Source organism: Microchirus variegatus (genome assembly GCF_963457635.1).
Source record: "Microchirus variegatus genome assembly, chromosome: 7".
NCBI lineage: Eukaryota > Metazoa > Chordata > Actinopteri > Pleuronectiformes > Soleidae > Microchirus > Microchirus variegatus.
This window is the reverse complement of record NC_139808.1, coordinates 29,233,109-29,258,317: the sequence shown is the minus strand read 5'-3', so window position 1 is coordinate 29,258,317 and position 25,209 is coordinate 29,233,109. Positions and strand designations below refer to the sequence as shown.

Below are 25,209 nucleotides of genomic sequence, written 5' to 3'. Positions count from 1 at the left end.
AAGATGTTGTCAACCGAGACGAACAAAAAAGTCGACCGTAACCATGGTCTCAAGTCAACAAGTCCATTTTGAATTTTGGCTCGTTTACCCTCCTATCATGACTGTACAGTCCTAGTTATTGTCGTAAAAGAAAAACAGAGTTAGGTTAAGGCAGATCCACCTCTTAACGGTGCTTAAACATTGATTTCTAACAGCGGCAGCATCGTGTTTCATTCACGACTGTTGCTATATTTACATATATATATAAAGTGCATGAGTACATATCGGTTTCCTGGAAAATCGATGCATGACTTCAAAGACAAAGTAAGTCCAGAGGAATATGCGAAAACTGGTTCTGCTAAATCCTAAACCGCCAGAATAAAAGCATGAACAGTCGTGCAAAAATGTGCCATTTTCCTCCTATATGAGGTCGTATAAAGAAAAGCATCAGTGCTGCAGTGAAACATCTCCTGCTGCAGAATCAGTGGCTTCATATGCGTCGCCTTGGTTTCCTCTGGACTCTGGTGTTTTGATTGAGACTGAGACAGTTTGAGCAGCAGCAGCAGAGTGAGGAGTGATCACGGTGGGGAGTGATGCTCGCATGTGTGCAAAGACCTCATACATTATGGAAGAACCTGAGTGAAGACACTGAAGGAGCTCACTCCCAAAGAGAGAGGAATATAACGTCAACCCAATAACCATGAGATGTGAGTTTCACAGCTTTCACTCAGTGAAGATCTGACTGATCTCAAAGACGAGGAGCGGGAAACCTGATCTGAGCTTCTTTTTGAATCCCGAAGAGGGAAAAACAATCTGATCGGATCTGGATTTTCCTTCACTGTTGTCTTGTTTGGTGAAATATACAGTTATGAGGGAAGCAGTCTGCCTCTGCAATGCTGCTGCTGCTGTTTCCGCACTTTACATCACCTTTAAAGGTCAGCTCAGAAGAGTGAGGATACTCTCTCTCAGTTTAGAAAAATAAAACATGTCATACATGCACGCGCTCAGGGCTTCTGTTGCATTTTATTGACTTTGGGTGAATTCCAATTCCGATCTTAACCCTCAATCTTAGCCCTCAATCTCAACCCTCAATCTCAAAAATGTGCTCTCCCTCTAGTGCAAGTGCTGCCCCGATTCTCAGAAAAATTAAGTTGAGGCCAAGTTTAAGGGCTGTATCGCCGTCAATATTGAGATTTTCCCGAGACCACCCTTGGGAGCAAGGGCTACCCAGAATGCATTGCGTGTTTTCACATAACAAAGATGGCGCTGAAAGCAGAAAGTATTTTCTTTGTTAATAGAGATATAAAAATGATGAAAATGATGTATTATCTTAGTTAAGGCCCATATTATGGATTACTGACGTCATTGTTGCGTAACATTTATTTTTATTTTACGATCTGTTGTCAATAGTCGGCCGGTGTGGACAAGTGATCGTTTGCTATGGTTTACTTTTCAATAAGCCGTGGTGTGTGGTAACTGTCAGCTGAATATGTCCGTGGTTGTGGTATTTGTATGAGTATCATCTTATAACTAACTGACAACCTAATAACTTGACTGACAAACGGATCCTGATAAATAATCGTGACGTAAATGTGTTCTTCTTCCTCCTTTTTTGGAGTTGACAGACTGGACGCAGCTTTCGCGTTATTCTGCCCCCTACAGTCTGAAGACGTATCTGCATTTAAGGTTGTGTCCCATTTCTAAGTGACAAAATAACACAGTCAAGAATAAGGGTTGAGCTTGAAGGTTAAGATAGGAATTGGTCCTTTTTATTCTTATTTATTTATCTGTGTGTCATTCTCAAGGTTATAGAGTCAGTGACACACACACACACATGTTCAGCTGCATGTGTCAAGACTCAGATCACGTCAAATCTGACGCCATAATAGATGATATAATCCTGTTTTAGTGTCTCTGCACGTGTAGAATCTGACAGAAAATCAGCATGTGGACAAACAGTCAGTGGTTAAACGCTCCCGTGCTCCTGATTTCCAATTAGTGACCTGTGTTATTACATAATTCAATCAATTCATCAACAGAAAAACACCGGCCGCTGTTATTTATAACACAGCATAATAAGAATAAAGAATAAAGCAGCTCACCTTTGTTTTACGTTAAACCAGTGCTGGGTTGAACTTCACTCATTCACCGAGCATCGCCGTCCATGACGCGCTCCATCACCTCCTCCTCCTTCTTCTCCTCCTCCTGCTCCTCTCTCTCCTTCTGCTTCTCCTCCTCTTTCTTTCTCCTGCTGCAGTTTTATATCTGCTTGAGCTCAAGGACACACACACACACTCACACACACGTCTGTGACTGTGTGATCACTGACACAAATGATGCTGCTGAGCCTGAGACACAGAGGACGGAGTGTGTGTGTGTGTGTGTGTGTGTGTGTGTGTGTGTGTGTGTGTGTGTGTGTGTGTGTGTGTGTGTGTGTGTGTGTGAGCATGCGTAAAGCATCCCTGTCCTGAATACCAGTATTATCATTACATACAGTCCACTATGTCTACTGAATATGTCTCAACACACACACTCACACACACACACACACACACGTATGCATTCCCTATGCCCTAACTTTAACCTTAACCTTAAAGGTGCCATATGTAAGAATGTGGCCAAAAACAGTTACTACACTCAAATTCAAAACACTGAGGTCTTTTAGGTTTAGTTTTCTGACGTAACTGGCAACCCGTGGTTGCTCGACAGCTGAGACTCTACTGACTGCAATGATTGGTAGACGGCGGTAGGTGGCGCCACCTGACGCCAAAACATGATTTCAAAACATAAACATGATTTGCAGTCTGCAAAATATTTTTTTATGCAAATATATATATATTATTCCTGAGTCTCTGTGACATATTAGGAGGATTTTATGATTTATTACATAATGCACCGTTAACTTTAACCTTAACCATCACAACTAAACCCCTAACCCTTAAACCAATGCTATTCAACTTAAGGCCCGGGGCCCAGAACCGGCCCAGAACCGGCCCTTCAAGCAATTTGGACCGGCCCGCTCAAATTCCAAACACCATCACTAACAAGATAATAAATACACCCAATAAAAAGTACTTCAAAATATATCAAAAGATGACAAATTAGAGTAGTGTTCTTTTATTTTAAACTGTGTCATGTCTAACAAAATGAAAGAAAAACATCACAAGAGGACAAATTTAAAAGTAATGCTGCAAAATTACTGGAAAATTAACAAAAGATTAAAAAAAAAAATAAAGTAATGAAGATGAAAACTTGGTTTTCATGAAAATCACATCAATTTATTTGCACCCGGCAATGGTGTTCTAGAGGTAACATATAAATAATGAATGTTTTTAAAAAAAATAAAACCAATAAAACCAAAAAATTTTAAGCTTATACGAACCCTTTTAAAATCCTTTATCCAGGAAAGGGCTTTTAAAGGGTTCTCTGGATCAAAATGGTTCTTACTGGAACTATTAGTTTTACCAAGAACCCTTTTAAAGAAGCAAATGGTTCCAGGTAGAACCTCAGCCCTTGTTGAAGAACCCTCTTGGAACCCTTATTTCTAAGAGTGTATGTAGCGGTAAAAACGCGCTAGAGTAACATCATCTGTACCAGAAACCTGATTTTGTTCTGTGCAGCTACTTCCTGTTGAACCTTAAGCCTTCATAACAGGAAGTGTCGCGTCTGGTACAGATGGAGAGGCCACGCCCACCACCACCACCTTCAGTTCCACCTGTAGCCACACCCTCTCGGGCTCCACTTGTGCTTCCATCTCCTTGTAAAGCTGACACTAAGTGGTTTGGCATTTCGCTGCCATTTCCTCTGCTTTCATTCACTCTGTGTTAACCTTTAGCAGCTGCAGCCGTGGCTGCACTGGTGTGAGCTTTGACCATCGCTCTGTTTATTAATAATAACAACAACAACAACAACAACAAGGCCTCCAGCTGCTGCTGCTGCTCTCAGGTCAGGACTCCTGTGTTAAATATGGAGATTTTAGACATTTCCACTTGGTAATCGATAGAGATTAAGTCACATTTTTAAGGATTAAGTCTTTTTAACTCATCTACAGTTCGGCGTTGTTCGGCTTTGATTCTCGTGTCAGACGTCTCTCTTCCTGTGATGGAACTCTGACCAATCAGTGGCCGGCACTCTGGTGAGATCACACACTAAAAAAGTAGCGCAACTCATAGCACTATAGTGAGGGATACAGGTCCCACTCATTGACCCTTTGACCTTTGACCTTTTTAAAGCTACAGCTAAAATGGGTTTTTATTGATAAATAAGCATTTTTACACCAATATCCAGTTTTCAAGAATACAGAAGAACAATATAAATACAGACTATTAGGAGTGGGGGGAAAAATAGATTCACATAGGAATCGCGATTCTAATCATCCACGATTCTGAATCGATTCATAAACTTCAAAAATCGATTTTTGAAAAAAAAAAAGAAAAAAATGTAAGTTTCTATTTTGAAAAACCACACAAAACACCAGTTTGTGTTATTTGTGTATAGTTTATTTCTGTAACTTCTGGGAGAAAAAGGCAGCTAGCCTACAGACCATGTACGTACTCTACCTGACACACACACACACACACACACACACACACACACACACACACACGTCCTCTCTGAGGACGAGCATGCATACGCTGCTGCTGTTGTTTCCATGGTGACGGACGCAGCTATTTAAAGCTAGCGCTCTACCTTAGTCCAGTCCAGTCCAGTCTAGTCCGGTCCGGTCCAGGGCGGCTTCACTGAGGAATGGCTTCATCATATTTGGAGTGTGTGCAGCCTCCAGGGAGGAGGGGGGGTCGGGGTGACTTCCTGTGATAATGAATAAAGAGGTGAAGAGCTGTTAGCTGTTAGCGGGGAGGAGCTGCAGAGGGGGGGGGGATAAGAGCTCATTTCACGCTGATTTTCCATTTTCATACAGTTTATCTGCTCTTATGCTAAATTACCAGGTTTTACAGAGTGATTCAGCTCCGTGGTGAGCGTTATACTCAAAGCTTAAGGTCCTTGTTCTCATTAATACAGCAGGGGCTGAAATAAGCGAAGCACAAACCGCGGACAGGACATTCATCACCGAGGGGAGGGAGGAAAACACGACGAGGGTCAACATCAGCAGGAACTGGGTGGAGTGTGAGTGTGTGTGTGTGTGTGTGAGTCAGGAGGATGATGCTTAATGGATGACGCTGCAAAAGTGGAATGGGTTTTTTCCCCAACATGGGGTTAAAGCTGAGTAAATTCAACTCTAGGGAAAATCATGCGATGCAAGGTCACAGGAAATTAAAAATAGAGCAGACGTAAATAAAAAGACTTTATTGAATCACCGTCCAGACGTCACATGACGTGATCCAGCTGGGATTAAATCAACAAATGTGTGTGAGAGCATCATCACAGGAGTGTGTGTGTGTGTGTTTTTGATAACCTGCGATTACCTTGACTTGCACCGCCGCTGACTTTAAACCAGACGGCCTCTCTGTTTCCATGGTTACGCAGGGGGGAAAAAAAGTTTTGCTGCATTCTTTATGCTGCATACTGAGCATCTCTGTGTGTGTGTGTGTGTGTGTGAGTGTGGATCCAGAATTTGCCTTGACTTTAAATTTTTTGCTTATTTTAATCTTCAAAAGGAGATAAAAATGTCCTGTAACTCAGTGATTTTGTTCATTTTACCCGTACTTCCTCGTTTAATTAAAGTAAATCTGCCGTGGGAAGAAGACACAACTCCTTATATGGACATCCTGTGTGTGTGTGTGAGTGTGTTCATAGGTCACATATTCAGACTTTAAAAAATGTCTTCTTATCTTGTTGTTGCGACAAAGTGATGATTCATTTTTAGTAGTGATATAAAGCAGCAATAATTCACAAAAAGTCACAAAAATAGACTGTTAGTTAAATATTTTGTACGTAAAAACGAACCACGTGAACTTTGAACTGTGACGTGTTTCACAAATTACAAAAATTCAATCCAATTTTAAATATGTTGAGAATTTGTGTTTCTATAGTTGGTGAAAAGTGATATAAGACACGTCTATGTTGCACATATTCTTACAGCCTCTATATTAATTGTACGTAGCCCCAGGGCTCTATAGCGCCCCCAGAGGTCAGGTCATGGTCAGACAAAAGTAGTCCGAATCGGACGAAGTTTGGTAAGTGTATCGGGCTTACTCCAAAGTTTCTTGATGATTTTTTTCAGAATTTTTTGACACTAGAGAAAGTGGTCAAAATTTGCGTAAAACACTAAATTTTATATTTGCGTAAAACACAACATTTTGGATTTTTTTTTCTATCGTGTCTATGTCGCACATAGTTGTTCCGATTTTAACCAAACTTGGTAAACGTGTTGCTCTCACGATTCCAAACAAATTTCTAACGTACTTCCATTAGCTCCGCCCACCCAGAAGTCGGCCATTTTGGACAACAACAAAAAAACGGCTAGTCTATGCATTTGAACGAACGAGCCCTAGCACGTTTGAGCTCGCCGCGTCAAACTCGGTACATGTGTTCTGGACACGTTAATGATTCAAATTTGTCAAAGGGTTTTCTCTGCGTCAAAAGGCGTGGCCTCAGCGCTCCGACAAAGTTGACGTTAAAGTACTTTAAAATTCCGCTTTTTGAAGCTTTAACGTAAACAGAACAACGTGATTTTTCTCGTAGTCATCGGATATGACGAGTTACTGTGAGTCCTACGAGCGCTCCTAGTTATTATTATTATTTGTTATTATTTATGTTTGAATCATGAAGACTGTGGTCTTAAATTTGAATATTTTTAAATTTGAGGATTTGTTTTTACTACAAAGTTAAAGAAAAATGCTAATTTTGAGGTCTGTATTTTATCTGTGTTTTTTCATAGGGTTAGCATATTATGGAGATAACATAGGACAGGTGTGTATATGGACTTTAGTTTTGACTGTGTGACTGAATTAAGTTCTACTACACATGTATATACAGTATATATATATATATATATATATGTATATATATATGTATATATATATATATATATTTATATGTATGCATGTGTGTGAAGAGTTGAGAACTATATTCTCAGGTTCAAATTAGCTAAAAAATAAGACATTTCTGTCACTCGTGAATTGAATTAACTGTAGAAAAACATTCAATTTGACAGTTTTTCTTTCTTATTTATTTTCTTTTCTCCTAAGTGTCGAAACACGCTGCACAATAAACATAATTACATTCAATTTAGATTACACTCGGTTCAGTTTTCCCTCTGGGGAACAATTTGAAAATAATTATATGACAACTTTATTTTCTTTATTGTAGGCCACACACACACACACACACACACACACACACACACACACACACACACACACACACACCTGCCTCATTACACTAATGATTAGAGAATAATAACCGTGTGTGTGTGTGTGTGTGTGTAATACCCCTTTAGGGAGGGTCTGGCACAGGTTTCATGGCGACATGCTGTTGCTATGGCAAACAACAATGCTATAAAACACTGCTTTATGCACTGCTGTGTGTGTGTATGTGTGTGTGTGTGTGCAGGTATTTGATATGCACTTAATGACTCTGCATGTGGGTCTAATATAATTAAGTGAAGCCTCTCTGTCTCATTGTTTCCCAGCGTTATCAGGCCTCTCTGTGTCAGAGTCAGTAATGTGAGCTCCGTCCTGCCTGTGATTGTGTTTGTGTCCACGTCCACATTCCAGACCAATGACCTTATGGAGATGAATGAACGTTTGCAGAGTTTTAGTGAAACACTAACTCTTCCTGTGTCTCAGGTGAAGACGCTGAGACGATAAAACACAAACCAAAGCGTCCAAACTTCGCTTAAAGGTCGAGTGAACTCTTTGCACGTGTCAGGAAAGAAAAAAACGTTATATTATAACAGGATAAGTTTTATATGAAGGACATATAACTGTATGATATGTGCTTTTGCTGTTATTGCTGCATAACAAACTCAACAACAAGAGATTAAGTTAAATTTAAGGAAAGCAATTGGGCCGTTTTTGTAAATAATCCCATGAATTAATGATGGTTGAGTTCGACAAACAACCTATTAATAAACGTGTCAAAACACAATTACTGTACAAGAATGAGCATAAAGAGACAAGATAATACACAATTAAAGGGTATTTAATATCCAATCCAACTTTATTTATGAAGAACTAAAAACAGTGTTATATATAGCAATAAATAAATAAAACACAAACGTGTGACCTAATAACCATAAAAATACTGTATAAAATATAAAAAACAACACAAATAGTATAATAGTAGTATATTATTAGAAGTGTATACATACAAAGTTTGATTTTTAATGCACTCCTTATCAACCTATAAAGAGATAGAGTTATATATGATATAGGGTTTTGGTGTTATTAGTCTGCTTAAAAATAAAGTAGTTTAAATTTAAGGTGTTTTTGAGTGTAAATAATCCCACGAATTAACGATGTTTGAGTTTGAATTATTAACTTATTAATAAACAATTACTGCAATTACAAAGAATGAGCACAAAGAGACAAGATAATACACAGTTAAAGGTATTTATTAATATCCAATCCAACTTTATTAATAAAGCACTTTAAAAACAACAGCTGAAACCAAGTGCTGTTATGTATGGGTAAATAAAACACTGTAGAAAATATAGAAAACAACACAAATAAACAGGTCATACAATAACACTATAAACGTACACACACACACATGGAGGAGTATATATATGTATATATAGTGTCAAATGAAGTGATTTTAATGCACTCTCCTGTTCCTTATAGCAACCTATAAATTAAAGGTGTTTAATATCCAATCCAACTTTATTTATAAAGCACTTTGAAAACAACAACAGCTGAAACCAAGAATACATCAGCGATAAATAAATTAAACATACAAACGTGTGAGAACAAACCATAAAACCATAAAAATACTGTAGAAATATAAAATACAACAAAAATAAACAGGTCATACAATAAAAGTATACCCACACACACATGGAGAAGTATATACATACATTAAATATATAAAAGTTAGATTTTTAATGCACTGTGCGCGTCCCCGTGACAGTCATATGGTACGGGGCTTCTGCGCGCACCCCCATTTCCCCCCCTCCCGCGCTCGCCCGAGGCGCGTGTCCGCCGCCGCCGCCCGGTGTGTCCGCCAGGGGGCAGCTGTGTGTCGGTCTGAGGCTGCGCCGCTCGCGCTGCATCACAGAGAGGGAAATACCACCAGATGGCGGTTTAGGATTGCTGCTCTTCTCTCAAGGCGCGGTTCCGCTCGCTCGGCCAAATATCCCATATTAAAAATACGCACTGTTATTTTCCACAAAATTGATTTATCGCTCCGCGAGGTGATAATCGACTCCGCGATGGTCGCTGAAGGTGAGTGCCCGGTGGTTTTTTCGCTCGTGTTTTGTGCGCTGAGGGGAGAAGGAGGAGACGGGGCACGGATTAAAGATGGTGGACACAGACGGTGGAAAGGCTGCTCGGGGATGGGGGATGGGCGCTAGCGGCTAACGGAGGCTGAATGTGCTAACACACACTCGCTCTCTGCTCCTCACTGACATGATAGCCTAGCGGAGCTGCTAGCTAAACATGCTAGCTCCCCCCTCCTCCTCCTCCTCCTCCACAGAAGGAGAGAGAGAGAGAGGGGAAAAAACAACAATTCGGCGAGACAACTAGCATAACGGTTGCCGCAGCATCCGCTGTGTTTGCGGGGCCTTTTGTTAACCCGGAGTTCGGCTTGTCAACAAATAAAGAGCCGTGCGGTGTGACGTGTTTTTCTCGCTTCTTTACACGGCAGCGGCGGCGGCGGCTCTCAGAGCATCATCACCCGCCTCCTCTCATTCACACAGCCGTGTTATGACTGTACAGCGCTGCACTGCTGCCTCCTCTGTGTGTGTGTGTGTGTGTGTGTGTGTGTGTGTGCAGCTGTTGACTTTACTACTTGTTTTCTTTTATGACACACACACACACACACACACACACATATATTATTGCATATAAAAGATGCCACTTCCCCCCCCCCCCTGTCAACATCAGCATCACCTCCAACCCCCTCCTCCCCTCTCTGCTTTCAAGTTTCCAGAGTAGTAATGACTTATTCACGCGGACGTGTTGTTGTTGTGTGCAGCAGCACGTGGGTTGCATTGTGAATATGTTGACTTTTGCATGCTTTCTGTGCGGGAAGCAAGCACCAGTGAGCGGGGGAAACGTGAGTCACATTAGGGGGGGGGTGGGCTCCAGCAGCAGCAGCAGCCCTACAGGTTCACACAGGCTCCAGTGCTAATGCTACTGCTACTGCTGTCTGTCTGATCTGAGCTGGGTTCAGCAGTGAGATGATAGTGGGTCAGTGTTTACAATCAGCCACGTGCGTTCGTCATTGTGTTGTCAGTGTTTCCTGCAGAACAAGGAAGGAAATGTGTTAATCACTCACACGTCTGGTATTATTAGTGCAAGCACACTATTGTCCTTCTCAAGTTTTCTTATTCCTGTCAGCCAGCTGGTCAGCTCCTTCTCCTAGAACGTTTCTGCTTTTTTTAAAAGTCGTACGTACGACTATCTTACAACAAAAAATAGTCCTTTTTGAAATTCCGGCTGCAAACTTGGCAGGTGTGAAGTCGTCCCGCCGCACCCTCACCATCCATTCGGCTCCACCGGAAACCTATGAAAGTTTATCGTACACAACAATGTCGGGGCTGACGTTCTGACTTTATGATGCGATAATCGTCTCTTGTATCCGAAATCTGCAAATTTTACGCATATAATTGTCTCTACGACTTAGCACTTCGCTAGCGTCTCCAGGAAATCACAACACGACGTACCGGAAGCCACGGTTTCTAGGCGGAAGTTCCGTTGTGCGCGTAGCCTATTGAAGCTAGCGTTACTGACCCTTGTCGCTCTTCCGCCATATTGGATTGAATGGAAAGCAAAACTAAACTTTCACCGTATGGCCGATCTTCACGAAACTTGACGTACGCGATCCTCGGACCAAGCCTCACAAAAGTTACCAGAATGATTTTTGTTTTTTCGGAAGCATCTGCCTGTCACAGCCAGAGGAAATCAGCGGCGTAGCCGACAAACAGGAAGTTAAGTCGTATATCAGAAGCACAGCCTATTCCACGAGCTGCTCGCATTAGCAAAATGCACCCCTCTGCAGTTCCCCCGGAAATGCATTCTAGTTATTACTATTATTATTATTATTCAACCCAAGTGTATGTAACAATCTGATTTCTTCCCTGGGCCATAACTGACTTCTCCCAGAAAATCCCAACTAAACCAACACATTTTGGCCAAATAAAGACAAAGGTTACAAGAATAGTGCTACAACTATCAATTCAATGCCAGTGGACTTGTAAAATTATAAATAATCACCAACTATTTTGACAATAATAATACCTTTATTTGTATAGTACCTTTGAAAAACAACAGTTTACAAAGTGCTTTTACAGTACATAACAAACCATATAAGCAGTATGAATAAAACCAATATTAGTTTCAATTAGGTTAAAAACAAACTGAACTTTAGACATTTGATAATTTTACACACCAAGTGATAATGATGAAAATAAATGTTTGTTGCCGTACTAAACTGGAAGATGAGAGGACGTCTTTTCTCATTCATTTTTCAGTGACAACTAAAACCCCTAAAATGCACATTTTGATTGCTAAAAATCATTTTTCTTGAGGAAAAATCACTGACGTAAACGTTCTAGTAATCCTGCTTCTAACACAGCCTCCGTTGCTCCATGTTGTCCCTGTACTTTTATAGATCATTTGCCAGATGTTGCTGTGTTTCGATTAAAAACAACAACAAAAAATAGTGCCGGGATTCATTGCCGTTTCTTTACATAATCAATCTCCCACTAATCTATGGGGGTTTCGTTAAACCTTGTATGTTGTAAATCTTATGGAAGCAATGACGATGTTTGTCTTTCGGCATCAGGATGAAATTATTTAACCAGAAATGATTACCCATTTTCTCTCAAATATACTGGCAAATATATCCACCGAGTACAGCATGCACTCTGTGTGACCTTTGACCCCTTGTCCCTCACACAGTGTTGTGTTTTGATGACACAGTGCGCAGTAGTTTCACCTGTAAGGCTGTAGTTCACTGTAGTTCATATAGAATCTGTAGTCTTAATTATTTGATCAATCAATTACTTATTTAATACTCAATTTATCTTAATAATCAGATAATAATCAGTTTGAGTGTTTGTCAGCAATTAACACAAACGTTCAGATTTGATTTTCCAGCTTCTTCAATGTAGAATATTCTCTGGTTTCTTTGCCCCATTTAACAAAGACATCATTGATCGAGAAAACAATTGTCTATTATTAATTGATGATGTCAATAATAGTTGTACAGTTCATCTGTGTGTGTGTCTGTTGTGTCTTGTATTGAGGAATCCTCTTTCGCTTTATCATCTTAGAAGGAAATTGTGCAAATATTCATCACTGTTTGCACACTGATGAATATTCAGTGACACAGCAGCAGCAGCAGTGTGTCCTTGCCTTTGGGAGTTGAAGAGTTAAAAGCTGACATTCTGCTTAGACATATATATAAATACTGTACTGTAGGTGTCTGCTGTTGCTTCTCCTTTCTGTGTTGTGTTGCATTTGCTCTCCCATAGTAAGCTGGGCAATTTCTTCATAAAAGACTATGATGTGATGATATTTAGTGTCTTAATTGTTTATTTTATCCACACTAAAGAGCATGTAGAACTGGTTTTTGGAGTACAAATGTGCCTTTTGATAGTCCTGGATTAGAGACTCTTAACTGTGTGCTTATAATGACACAGCTCAGGAGATTATGTAATGGACTTGACATTTGTCAGACGCTATTACACACAGCGACACGGACGTTTGGTTTGAAAGGATCTTTCTCGTTCAAATTGTTTCCCAGCTTTCAGCAGTAAAGTCAACGGAACATTTATTAATCGAGTTAATTACAATCCCATATTATGCTGATGTGAAAATCCTGCATTTAACGTCCCGGTGGAATCCGAAAAATGTATAATTAGTCTTACAAGTGTAATATAAGCGACAAGCAGATGCGGTTCACACTTTGGTTTCCTGTGTGAAATGACTGAGAGACTAAAACAAGCCTGCGTTGTGTTGTGTTGTCTGTGTGAAAACCAGTTTTTGTCACCGCTGGCTGGTTCAAGGCCTTTGTGTTGTGGTTTCCTGTTCTTGTGAACTTGTTTACTTTACTGTCGGCTCACGCCGGAGCAGCTCAGACTAAAGTTAAAGCTGTGAATCAGGGGAGGATAATGCAGAGATTGATAAGCCGCAGTAATATATCGTATTATTATTATTTAAACCTCTGTTTCTATTATGTCAGCATCGCAGGGCCACATATAGAGACAACCAACCATTCACGCTCATACAGTGTATCTGCGGGGGTCTTAAAAAGTCTTGAATCCAATAATTTAAATTTAAGGCCTTAAAATGTCTCAAATTCTCCTAAAATCTCATTAAAGGTCTTAAATACAATTTTGAAAGGTCTTAAAAATCTATTAACGTTACTTTTATTTAAAACATGCATAAACTTCAGTCTCGCTTTGATATGTTTCTGTTTTTGAGGATGCGATAACATAACTACAACACAGGACTAAAGTAGGTCACCTGTTTTTCCCCGGTGACAATTTATCGATCACCACTAGCTAGTATACTATAGCTTAGCATAGCAGCGGAGAAAACTTCATGAAAGCCCACAGCTAAGCCGAAATTGCAAGTTGAACCATTTGTGGCTCCAATTTTCCTTTTGCCAGTTTGGATTTGAAATGGGTCTTAAATTGTATTCATTATGGTCTTAAAAAAGTCTTAAAAAGTCTTAAATTTGACACGGATGCTCGAACCTCCCTGGGCTCTTCATGCTGCAAAGGCAAGAGCCCAAACCACTACTACACCAAGCCATGCAAAAATCACAAAGCCAAGGTTATGTAGAACTTGGCAAGCGTTCCTTTGTTGACGCTCAAACACACATAACAATGAGGAAAAGATTGATTTCCTGCGTGGAATCAAAAATCCCACTGCACGCTGGCTGTGATTCAGAATGGTTGGTTTTTCGTCTGGTACAATATGAGAATGTTTCGAAGTTTCCAAGTTGTGCTAAATGGTCAGATAATACGTCGCCCAACCAATTTAATCTGTTTCAGGAAGGAGGAGGATTTGATTAAGCGATGCTGTTCAGCTGTCAGGCTGAGCGGTAATGAGACGATCTGTGGTGGTGTTCCAGAGGTGTTTGATTTCTCTGTGGTATTCTCACGTGATGGAGTGTTTGCCATTTTCATTTATATTGATTTTTATGGAAAATATTCCGGTACTTTTGCATAAAAAACAGGGAATTGCCGTCGCTTTGACGTCACTGACGGCTGTAGTAGTTGTTGGAAAGGTTTTTTATGTCAGAAGCAGAAGCTCATAAAACAAGACGTGGAACATTCTACACCTGAAAGTTCTTAGCGACGCCCTTTTCTGTTATTTTTACGATACAATTCTGCCCTTGAACACCATGGCCGATCATATTTATAACAAACCGTATACCATATACTATGCTATACTCATACGTTGTTCAGTCCAACTGAAATGACCAAGTGTTTATTGTTTTTAGGGCATTGATATTATTATTTTTATTACTTATGCTGCTTCTGCTCTTCCCTAAACCAGCTTTTATTGTCTACTTATTCAATGTTGTTAATCTTTCATGTATTAATATGCTCACAGTTGTATTAGCTCTGTGTTTGTGATGCTATTCTTACACGGTTACTCTGGAGATGTTCCTCATTTTTCTCAAGTAACTTCGTAACGAAGCAAAAAGCTAATTTTTTCCTTCATATTATAAAGGACATTAGCAACTGTAAACATCCAATTATCCACCTTTTTTACTCAAAGGAACCAGACAAATTTGACCTCTTTTGGTTCTCGCCGGTCGCGCCATGCTAACATTTTTGTTGTTGTTTTTCCCCGCGGTTCAGCAACAGTTATCGGCACCAAAGAATCCAAAAAAAACTCCCAAATACTCCTATAGTTATCAGGCTTTCTGTCGTTTTTCTGTAAACAGTGTTAAAAGGTCACAGAGACGTCAGATATTCCACCAATAACGGCGTCCGACCACGGAAAAATCCACCAATCCAATGTAATGCGAGATGTGAGCTAAGCGCGGTTTACGCGAGATTCCGTCAGGAAACAAACATGATGGCTAAAAACAAACATGATTTAGCCAAGCTAGCGGGGAAAACGGACGGAAAAAATGGAGCGACTTTATGGCGTCCTGCTAGCTTAAAACCTTAAGTCATTATGAAATTCACGGCAAAAGTTAAGAAATTGTTGGAAATGAACGTAAACGGATGATTTTCCTTTTACCCATTGTATCGCAAATACTGCATTCAGTCCTGTACCTGCTGCTTCCACCTGCTCCCTTTGACACGGACAGCACTTCATTTTCACACCAGCAGCTGTAACGTAGGGAGGCTTTTGTTGGCGGGAACACTTCATCATAGACTGAGCCGCAGACAGATGGCTCAAAGAAAAGGTCGTCATCAGCACTTTCCACGCTCTCTCTCTCTCTGTGTGTGTGAATACAGGGCAGGGATTAAATTGGTGTGAATAATACGCCTCGATGTCAGGTGGCAGATTCAGGTCTGCGTACGTTCACGTTTCACTGTGAGAGCTAACGTAACAACAAACACAGACAATATAAGGAGATTATTGTCCTTCTGTAGCATGCTAACATTGTTTGGATGACTGAAAAACACAAGAATTAGGAGTCGTGGAACCAGTAGGAAAAAAGCAAAAATCACTAAAGTCTAGATGGGAAAATTCATGATTCAGCCTCACCTAATAGTGTAGTTTTGTGGATATAATTTATTTTGGAGGCATTGGCCAAAAAGCTTTGATTCAGCGCTGTGTAAATGTATCCGTGCGCTCTCTAATCCACAGAGATTATGATATTTTATTGATCTCCACATTTGTCTCCAGTTTCAATAGCGTATCGTGGCTTTACGAGTCTCTGTGGGCTGTTGCTGTTATTGTTGGGGGGGATAAGTAAAGGTTATAGCTTTGACTCATTATTTGGATTTTATGTATGTTCTAAATTTGGCTCCGGAGCAGACCCTGCAAATCCTGAAGTTGAGGTCAGCAGCCGACTGCAAGCAAACACCTCCTCCTCCTCCTCCTCCTCGGCATAAGCCTGGGCAGTGTGTGTGTGTGTGTGTGTGTGTCGACAGTGCGTACTATTTGGTCCACGCTCTTACTTCATATTGATTTGCAGACCTGTGCCAAGTCCATTCTGTGGCTGCACACAGTGAGAATGAAGTGGTTGTAAACGTTGGTTGGTGAAACTTCCTCGGTCTGCAAACTGCAAAAAACAAATCTTTATTATTCTTCATAGCATTGACAGCAAATGAGTTACAGTTATTATATATATAGTATAGTTTTATGCAGCTTGTTCGCATTGAGCAGATTTACTGGATTTGTGTCACTTTTTTACGACCACAGATTATTTACCCGCAGAGAATCTGACATTTTCCTGGTTTAAGTTTGTGTTGTTTTGCTTATTTGTGTATTGTTTTAAATGCAAGTGCCAGTCATCATTTAACGAGCTACCATTCATTCATTCGTTCATTCATTCATCGTCTACCGCCAAATTTAGATTTAACCATTTAAACTCTGCATGTTTTTTGGACTGTGGGTTGGAACTGGAGAACATGGGTGGCGTGAACCAGGGTTATTGTAGTTAACGAAAAGTCAAATTAGCAGCGAAAAAATAATGTAGTTATATTAAAAACTACAACAAACAAAGCAAAACTAAACTGAATGGTAGATAAATAAAAAAATTTCCCTAACTTTATTCTGGAATACAGACATTGAAGTTTGACTCTTGATTTTGAAGAATGAAATGAAAGGATTTAATTTTTATAATCAATATTTGGTGTCACATTCTTTTGTCCTTTTCAGTGTCTTCAAGTCGAGGCTTTTCTCTGAATACTTGAAAAACTAAGACTAAAACTTCTGGGTGGGGGAAAAATCGATTCATAAACTTCAAAAATCGATTTTAATTTTTAATTTTTGAAGTTTCTATTTTGAAAAACCACACAAAACACCAGTTTGTGTTATTTGTGTACAGTTTATTTTTGTAACTTCTTGGAGAAAAGGCAGCTAGCCTAAGCTTTTATTTATGCTAAAGTAATTTTTTTGTACAGTGAGTAAGTTTTTATTTGTTTTGAATGAATAAATGTTAACTAACGTCTTAAGTTTGCCTTTGTGTGATCACATTATCACATTATCTTATACAAACTCTATTGTTTTGATGCCATAATTTGCCACCCAAAGATTCACATCCCTACTAAAACTAAACTGAAACGACTTAATCATTTGTTGAATTAGCTAAAACTAAACTGAAATTTTAAAAAAAGCAAACTGAAACACTTAGTAAAGATGAATATTTCCAAACTATAATAATAACCTTGGCCGCGAATCCTGGTCTTTTTGCTGTGCTAGCTAACGATGCTAGCTCCCCATGATCTGTCAGTATAATCACATTATTTAGTGTTTCCTAAATGTCACCACATGGCCTCGAAAATGTTCCTGTGATCTAAACTCTCGCTGAAATGATATTTTCTGCGCTCGCTCCACGCTCTGCTTCTTTTAAATTGACCGACTCCCTCGTCGTCTTCGTCCTCCGTCTCTATCTGAGCTCTTCTTATTCTCCCTGATGACATCTGCCTTCTCAGATTAGCAGCTTTCTCGCGCTCCAGTGGAGTCTACAGTGTGGCACTAGGTCATTAGGACGTAATAATGTGTGTGTGTGTGTCGTCCTTGACCGTTGTCTCTCTTTATTAGACCGAAGCTCAGACTTAAAATATAGGAAGAAGGAGCTATAATAATAATCCTCACTGTTGTCACACTCTCTCCGTCTCTCTAACACCTTTTCAAACCTTTCATTTCTTATCTATTTATCTGAGGTCGTTTGTCAGTTTCTCCGGAGAGTGGAAAAACCACACATTTGCAGCAGAGATGATATCAGCTCCTCCCCCCCCCCACCACCACCACCACTACAATCTGGATTGAATGCTGCTGAGCGCGAGCGTACAGTGACAATAACAGATGGCTGTGTGTGTGGATTTGGTGACTTATGTGTGTCGGAGGGCTAAATCCTCCACGCGATATAATCATAATGTGGTTAAAGCAGGCGTTCCACAGTCGGCCCCTCCAGGGCTCTTTGCTCTCACTATGTATGGAATTCATTGGCAGCAGCGTGACGCAGTCTGAAGGATTGTCTCTGTGGTTGAGGCTGGAGTTTGTGGCCCAGTGTGAGAGCGTTTCTGTGGTCCACGCTCGCTCTGTGGAGCCGTGTTTTCAAAAGCTTTAGTTTGCTGAGCAGAGCTGTGAAAGAACTTTATTGACAGTCGTCAGAACACGCGTCGATATTCAATATTGGAGTAAAGATAACAAGGTTTTCTTCATCCGTGTCGCCGTTCAGAGATCACCCAAAACTAGCTTACCTGCTTAGCACCAAATTATAACAGACACAGGTGTGACGATAGAGCAGTTTGTAACCTGAAAGACTTTTGTACGGTGGCCCTGAGAGGTCAAGGCACTGCAAAATACCACAACGCAACGGAAGTGTTTCCAGGGGACACTTGAAAGTGATGCACAACTGCGGTCGAGCTGTGGTAAATGCACTGAAACGATCCCGAACGAGCGGACAGGAAGGACCGGGACATCCGGTTTTCGAAATAAAACCTCTGCGGCATCAGACATCGAAAAGAACACTTACCAAAAGTAGTCTAGATTTAAAAAGGGTTCAAAAATAACGTCATTTAAAGTTATAAATTAGGCATCCTGTGTGACTTTAATGTTATAAACTTACCCACGAGACGTGTATCACTTTCAAGTGTCCCCTGGAAACACTTCTGTTGTGTTGTGATATTTGCAGCACGTTTTTCTTAATGCGTCGTGTTGTGGGATTCGCAGCGCCTTGACCTCTCAGGGCCACCATACTTTTGGTTCTTTTTGCACAAATTTAGTGAATGGTTATACATTATTAATGTCGACACAAAAGCCCAATATTAGCATTGCCAAGTAAATCTAGAAATAGTGCAATAGTGTGTAATTGGTCTGTATTTCCGGGATCTCCAGTGGTGTAAAGACTGTGAAATCTGCAAAGGTTAAAATAAAAATGAATCAATTTTTGAACCACAAATGGTTGAATATACTGCATTTTATTCATGTGGATATTCACTGTAGAGTTTATGAATGGCTGAAAGGCAGTTGAACGCTGACCTCAAAGTAATAAGATGGAGATTATCTGCATTTGTCTGTTATCCGTCCACTGAAGCCTCTGAAGCCTCTAACAACCACTGCACACACTTGTATTTGTGCCTCTTTATGATTTCCTTTATCAGATCTGAACTGTGACTCTCACTCTCTCACTCTCTCCCCGGTGTCTTCACATATTGCAGACTGTAGAATGACGATGCAGCGGCAGCAGAAATCCTCACTCGAGCATTTTCAATTTTTTAAAAAGAAAAAAAAACAAACCAAAAAGACGAGGCAGTGAAGTCTATGTTGTACAAATCACTAAGTGTTGACTGGATTCTGGCTTCTCACCAGTGAGTTGTCAACAACAGAAGGTCCTGCAGTGGTTTGTCATCATATATATATATATGTATGTTTTTATGACTTTGGACATTTTATTTACCAAACTTCCTGTTTGTCTTTGAAGAGCTAAACCCTTTAAGACCTTGAAGTCTCCAAATGTTTGCTTATTTTAACCATAAAAGAGCCCGAAAATTATCCTCTAAGTGCTTTTGCCCATTTGTCCAGAACAACGTTTAATATTTGGCAGCTATTTGCCATTTTTACTGCATGTTAAAATAGTGTATTAACAATTTAAAATGCTGAAAAACACACATTTGAACAGTTGAAATCATATTTAAAATAAAATATTCAATTAAACTTCCTCCTCTCTGGTGAAAGTGATTTGCAGACTTCCTGCTACAGTGCGTGTTAAATTACCGTAATAACCACATTAGAGCTCAAGCAATTACTTGATTAATCCGTTACTAAATTAATTGTCAACTATTTTCATAATTGATTAATCGGTTTTAAGTTTTTTTTTTTAACGATTAAAACAAGGATTAGGTTTTCTGATTGTTTTAGCTTCTTAAAAGTTAATATTTTCTGGTTTCTTTGCTCCATATTTAAAGAAATGAGATGAAACCCTTTGTGGAGATGGTTTAAAATAATTTTTTTGCATTTTTGTGTTCATTATAAGAGAGAAAACCATCAAACTGCTCTCTATTTTACTTTATTCATCACACATTTGTCTTAAAAGAAGGTTTAAAACGACGCTGGAACCAGAGAATGCAGAGTTCAGTCATAAATCGTAGCCTTTTTTTGTATGTTGTGAATGTCTTTTACTTGTATATTATTATATCTGTGTATATTTAATGCGGTAAACCCTTTATTTGAGTCCGTACAGTGGCACGTTGCTATGGGAACCAACCAAGACAAATGCTTTTCAGGGATTCCATTTCCATTAGTGCAGATAACCTTCAATCGCCGAAGTCATCGAGCTGTTTCTGAATGAGAGGAACGGAGTTTGAGAGGGAAAACGCTGGGATGTTAGAAGTTAATCCACGTCAGAGCTCAGTGTCACATCAGCTCGGTCACTGTGTGTGTGTGTGTGTGTGCAGAGCCTGCAGAGACAAAGTTAAGCAGCTTTGGATCCTGGTTGCCAGTTAGTTTGAGCTCTATAATGCTGCGTTTGCAGAGGAAAAAAACCTCTGCTGTTTGCTTTGTGTCAGCTGTGTCTGACTGTAGACCTCATTAGTTCATTTATAGTAGCATATATAGCTGCCTGTGCAGTTAATGAATGTATATAAACCTTTCCATTTGTCGCTGAAGCTCTGAGGGACCACAGATATCTCAGGGTTAATGTTGCATCGAGGGTAAAACGCTGCGAGCTGTATGGGAAAATGATTTTTCTGTGTGTGTTTACACCTAAATGAAAAGTTTTCAGCTGGAAATAGTTTGTGTTTTTATTTCTCTCAGCCTCCCTCTGAGACTCCTGCAGTTAGAAGTGAAACGGGGTCAAGTGAGAATCTCTCTCTCTTTTTTACATAATTATGAGTTTTGCTCTGCGAGCTCGTGAGTATATTCCTGAGGAAATACTCCTCACATTTACCCCGTAAAATGTTCAGTTTCCATGGCAATTTTGCTTGGTTGTGATAGATAGATAGATAGATAGATAGATAGATAGATAGATAGATAGATAGATAGATAGATAGATAGATAGATAGATAGATAGATAGATAGATAGATAGATAACTTTAAGCTAGCTTAGATAGATAGATAGATAAATAAATAACTTTTAGCTGATAGATAGATAGATAGATAGATAGATAGATAGATAGATAGATAGATAGATAGATAGATAGATAACTTTAAGATAGATAGATAGATAGATAGATAGATAGATAGATAGATAGATAGATAGATAGATAGATAGATAACTTTAAGTTAGCAGATAGATAGATAGATAGATAGATAGATAGATAGATAGATAGATAGATAGATAGATAGATAGATAGATAGATAGATAACTTTAAGCTAGCTTAGATAGATAGATAGATAAATAAATAAATAAATAACTTTAAGCTAATAGATAGATAGATAGATAGATAGATAGATAGATAGATAGATAGATAGATAGATAGATAGATAACTTTAAGCTGATCGATAGATCGATAGATAGATAACTTTAAGCTAACAGATAGATAGACAGATAACTTTAAGCTAACAGATAGATAAATAACTTTAAGCTAACACCACACATTTCCTCAGATAACTTCCTAACTTAATAAGTTAAAAAATCTAATATTCAATACAATAAATGACTACTAATTAAATGAATTATATTCCATAATTAATCTGTCAATCATTTTCACGAATAATCGAGGTATCGTTTGGATCATAAAATGTCAGAAAAAGTTCTCGTTTTTGTCCACAGAGCAAAATTATTCACTTTTTTAATGATGAGAAAAAATGTTTTAATCGTGAAAAAAAAGCTTCTGTAGTATTTCTGGTTCTGCACCACAGATGCTTAAGAACTCTTTTATACCTAACTTTCTCTCCTCGTCCCATCACATCATAACATAATAATTCCTCATAGGTTGCATAAACAGTGAAATTTCATAGCCCCGGGCAGCTTAAACCCCCACAGTTGGTCCAGCGTCTTCACGTCCTCCTGTAATATCGACTGCAGAGACAGAAATAGAACACACACACACACACACATGTGCGTCTCAACTGTCTTTATTAACGACAACACTTACACAGGACATGTACAGTATCTGAGCAACCCTCTGTCTCTCTACAGTTAGTCGTTGTGAATCCAATCTTGTCTTGAGCGCCGCTCAGTTGTACTCACCCCCCCCCCTCTCAGTGCTGGAATCAGAGGCTGACTACGCTCAATTCTCCTGAGATAGTGTGGCCAATTATAGCTGATGCATTACAGGTTATTGTTGTAAGGAGAAACGGCAGAAACTCAGCAGGGACCACGGAGGCTCTGAGGTGTGAGAGGAAGTCAGGAAGGAGAAAAACTATTTATTATATCCGTGAGAAATGCGGATATTATGGAATCGGTCTTGCGCGTCCGCAGATTTTAGCCGTTAACGCGATAACTGGAAAGGCGTTTTTAATTTTCTTATTTTTTTTTATGGGTCACATACCCCCTGTAGATGATCCATATTGATTTTGAGCTGTCTACCATTATTATTAATTAGTTAATTAATTAATTAATTAATTAATGATATAAAAACAATATTTTCGCCTGTATCTTCCAAAGTATTGCAGGTATTGGCTTCAAATTTTGCATCACATACCACCTGAGAATTATCCCTATTATATATATATATTTGATCCCTAGCTCATTTGGACACATTGAGGATATCATGGGTTTATTTAGAACTTATTCATAATATTTATGACATTATAATATACATTTATTAATTATCATATAAAAAATAGTTAAGCCTCCATTTCTTTATTAATGCATTGAATCTGAAGTTTGAACATATTGTAGCTTTTTCATGAAATTGAATAAACATAGTGTATGCTTTTTCATGACATTTGGACACTTTGAAGATATGGCAGGTGTGGTTAGCATTTTAATATTCATAATATTTAACAAGGTATAATAGGTTAACTAGTTTTATTAAAAACTAGAGAGAAATTTATGAGTTCAGGTATTCTGTGTTCAATATCGAGTTTATATGGATACTTTGAACATGTATAAAGTGTAGTCAGCATTATATCATAATATTTAACAGTTATTTTGTTGAATTTATTAATAATTAATTAAAACAGTTAGTGGCAGGTGCGAGTGCGTATACTTTGGGTATATTGGAAAGTTGAGGATTGGACAAGTTCGCGGATATACCCCTTGCTGTCGGCCCCCGACAGCGTAGGCTAGTTTTTCTACAGCAGCTCTGTCTGAGAAATGGAGGAAAAATATATATATATGTATAATATGGTGTATATGGAGAGGACATAATGGTGCAGACACTCGGGTATAAACGTGTGCTTTGAAAAGTGTGTTTTTTTTCTTTTGAACGTTGGCCTTGAATCAGCAGTCGTTTTTTTTAAAGTAATATTTGTCAGAAAACTTCAGATTTTTTTTGTAGAGCAGAAATTGGAAAGAAAAGAGCCGCGAGGTAAAAGGGGGGGGGGGTTAGTGGTGGTGGTGGAAATCTTTTTCTTTCTGGCACAGTGTTTTCTCTTCTCTGTCGCTTCATAAAAGCCACTGACATTGGAATTGATTTATGACTTTAAATGTGATTTGCACCGCGCTGAACTCCTGGATACATCACGCGTACGCAAGCACCCATTAATTATAACTGAGTCGTTAGTAATTTGACTCTAGAATCCAATTACAAATGTGTTTTACCTTAATTATATGTCGTTATATTCTTTAATCTTTTATAGTCACATTACTTTTCCATCATTACTGAATTAAACATAACATTTTGGCTCCTTTTCCCCCTCAGATCTAACACTTTAGGCAGTGATACTGTCACTGTTATGTGGAATATTAAAAAATAACAGTGTGTGAAATGGGAAGTTTGCTGTTCTAATAATGGCTTTTACAACTCCAGAAGTGTGTGCTATGCTAATAGTTATTTTGTTTTCAACGTGTAAATATATTAGCAAAGTTAGCTTACAATAAGGCTCATGTTTTCTTTAGTTTTTCTCGCCCGAGGCTAATGTCAAACTTGTAATTAAGACAACATATGGGTCTGATTGTGTCGGTGTTTCAGGGTGCGTTCAACAGCAGATCCTCTGGTCAAGTGTAGTGCACAATATTTGTTCAAGCCAAAATATGCGTCAAAATATAATCTTAGATTAATTATTGTCTCGATCTATAAACGTCTTATTCTACAGACTGGAGAAAATGCACAAACGTCACACATTAATCCTTTTAAATAAGTTTTTTTGAATGAAAATTGAGAGATTAACGATGTAAAAATGACCGTTAGCATCGCAAATGATACCGCAAATTAGATATTTATTCAAAATATAATCTTAGATGAATTATTGTCTCGATCTATAAACATCTTATTCTACAGACTGAAGAGAACATGCCCAAATATCACACATTAATCCTTTTAAATAAGTTTTTTTGAATGAAAATTGAGAGATTAACGATGTAAAAATGACCGTTAGCATCGCAAATGATACCGCAAATTAGATATTTATTCAAAATATAATCTTAGATGAATTATTGTCTCGATCTATAAACATCTTATTCTACAGACTGAAGAGAACATGCCCAAATATCACACATTAATCCTTTTAAATATGTTTTTTTTAAATAAAAATTAAGAGATTAGCGATGTAAAAATGACCGTTAGCATCGCAAATCATATCGCAGTTTCCTGTCAAGATAATCGCAATTAGATGTTTATTTTACTACTACTAACAACGCAGGAGAAAATTGTGGGTAAAAACAACATTGTGGGTCCTTCTCCTTCAGTCATTCTTGAGTGCAGTGCCGCCTCAGGCGAGGAGGGGAAGCGCGTCATTCAAAAGTGTGAAAGAATGTCACCAACTCCAATTGAACCTAGCGTCTAGCAGAAATTATTAGGTGTGAAAACGACCTAAAATAGACACCAAGCATTGAAAGTCTGCAGCAGCTCAGACTCTTCAGCTCTTTTATTAATCCTTATCCATTATTTTCTTTTGTTAGGATGCTGCACAG

The 25,209-nt window shown here is 38.9% G+C and overlaps 1 protein-coding gene across 1 annotated transcript in view; it reads left to right on the top strand.

The window, feature by feature from the left end:
• Nucleotides 1–9,192: 9,192 nt before the first annotated feature.
• The window catches only part of stag1a (STAG1 cohesin complex component a), a 34,784-nt gene continuing 18,767 nt past the window's right edge, over nucleotides 9,193–25,209 (top strand). The window contains exon 1 of the mRNA XM_083892324.1: nucleotides 9,193–9,323. The gene's annotated coding sequence lies outside the window, so the exon portion shown is untranslated. The remainder of the gene's footprint in view (nucleotides 9,324–25,209) is intronic.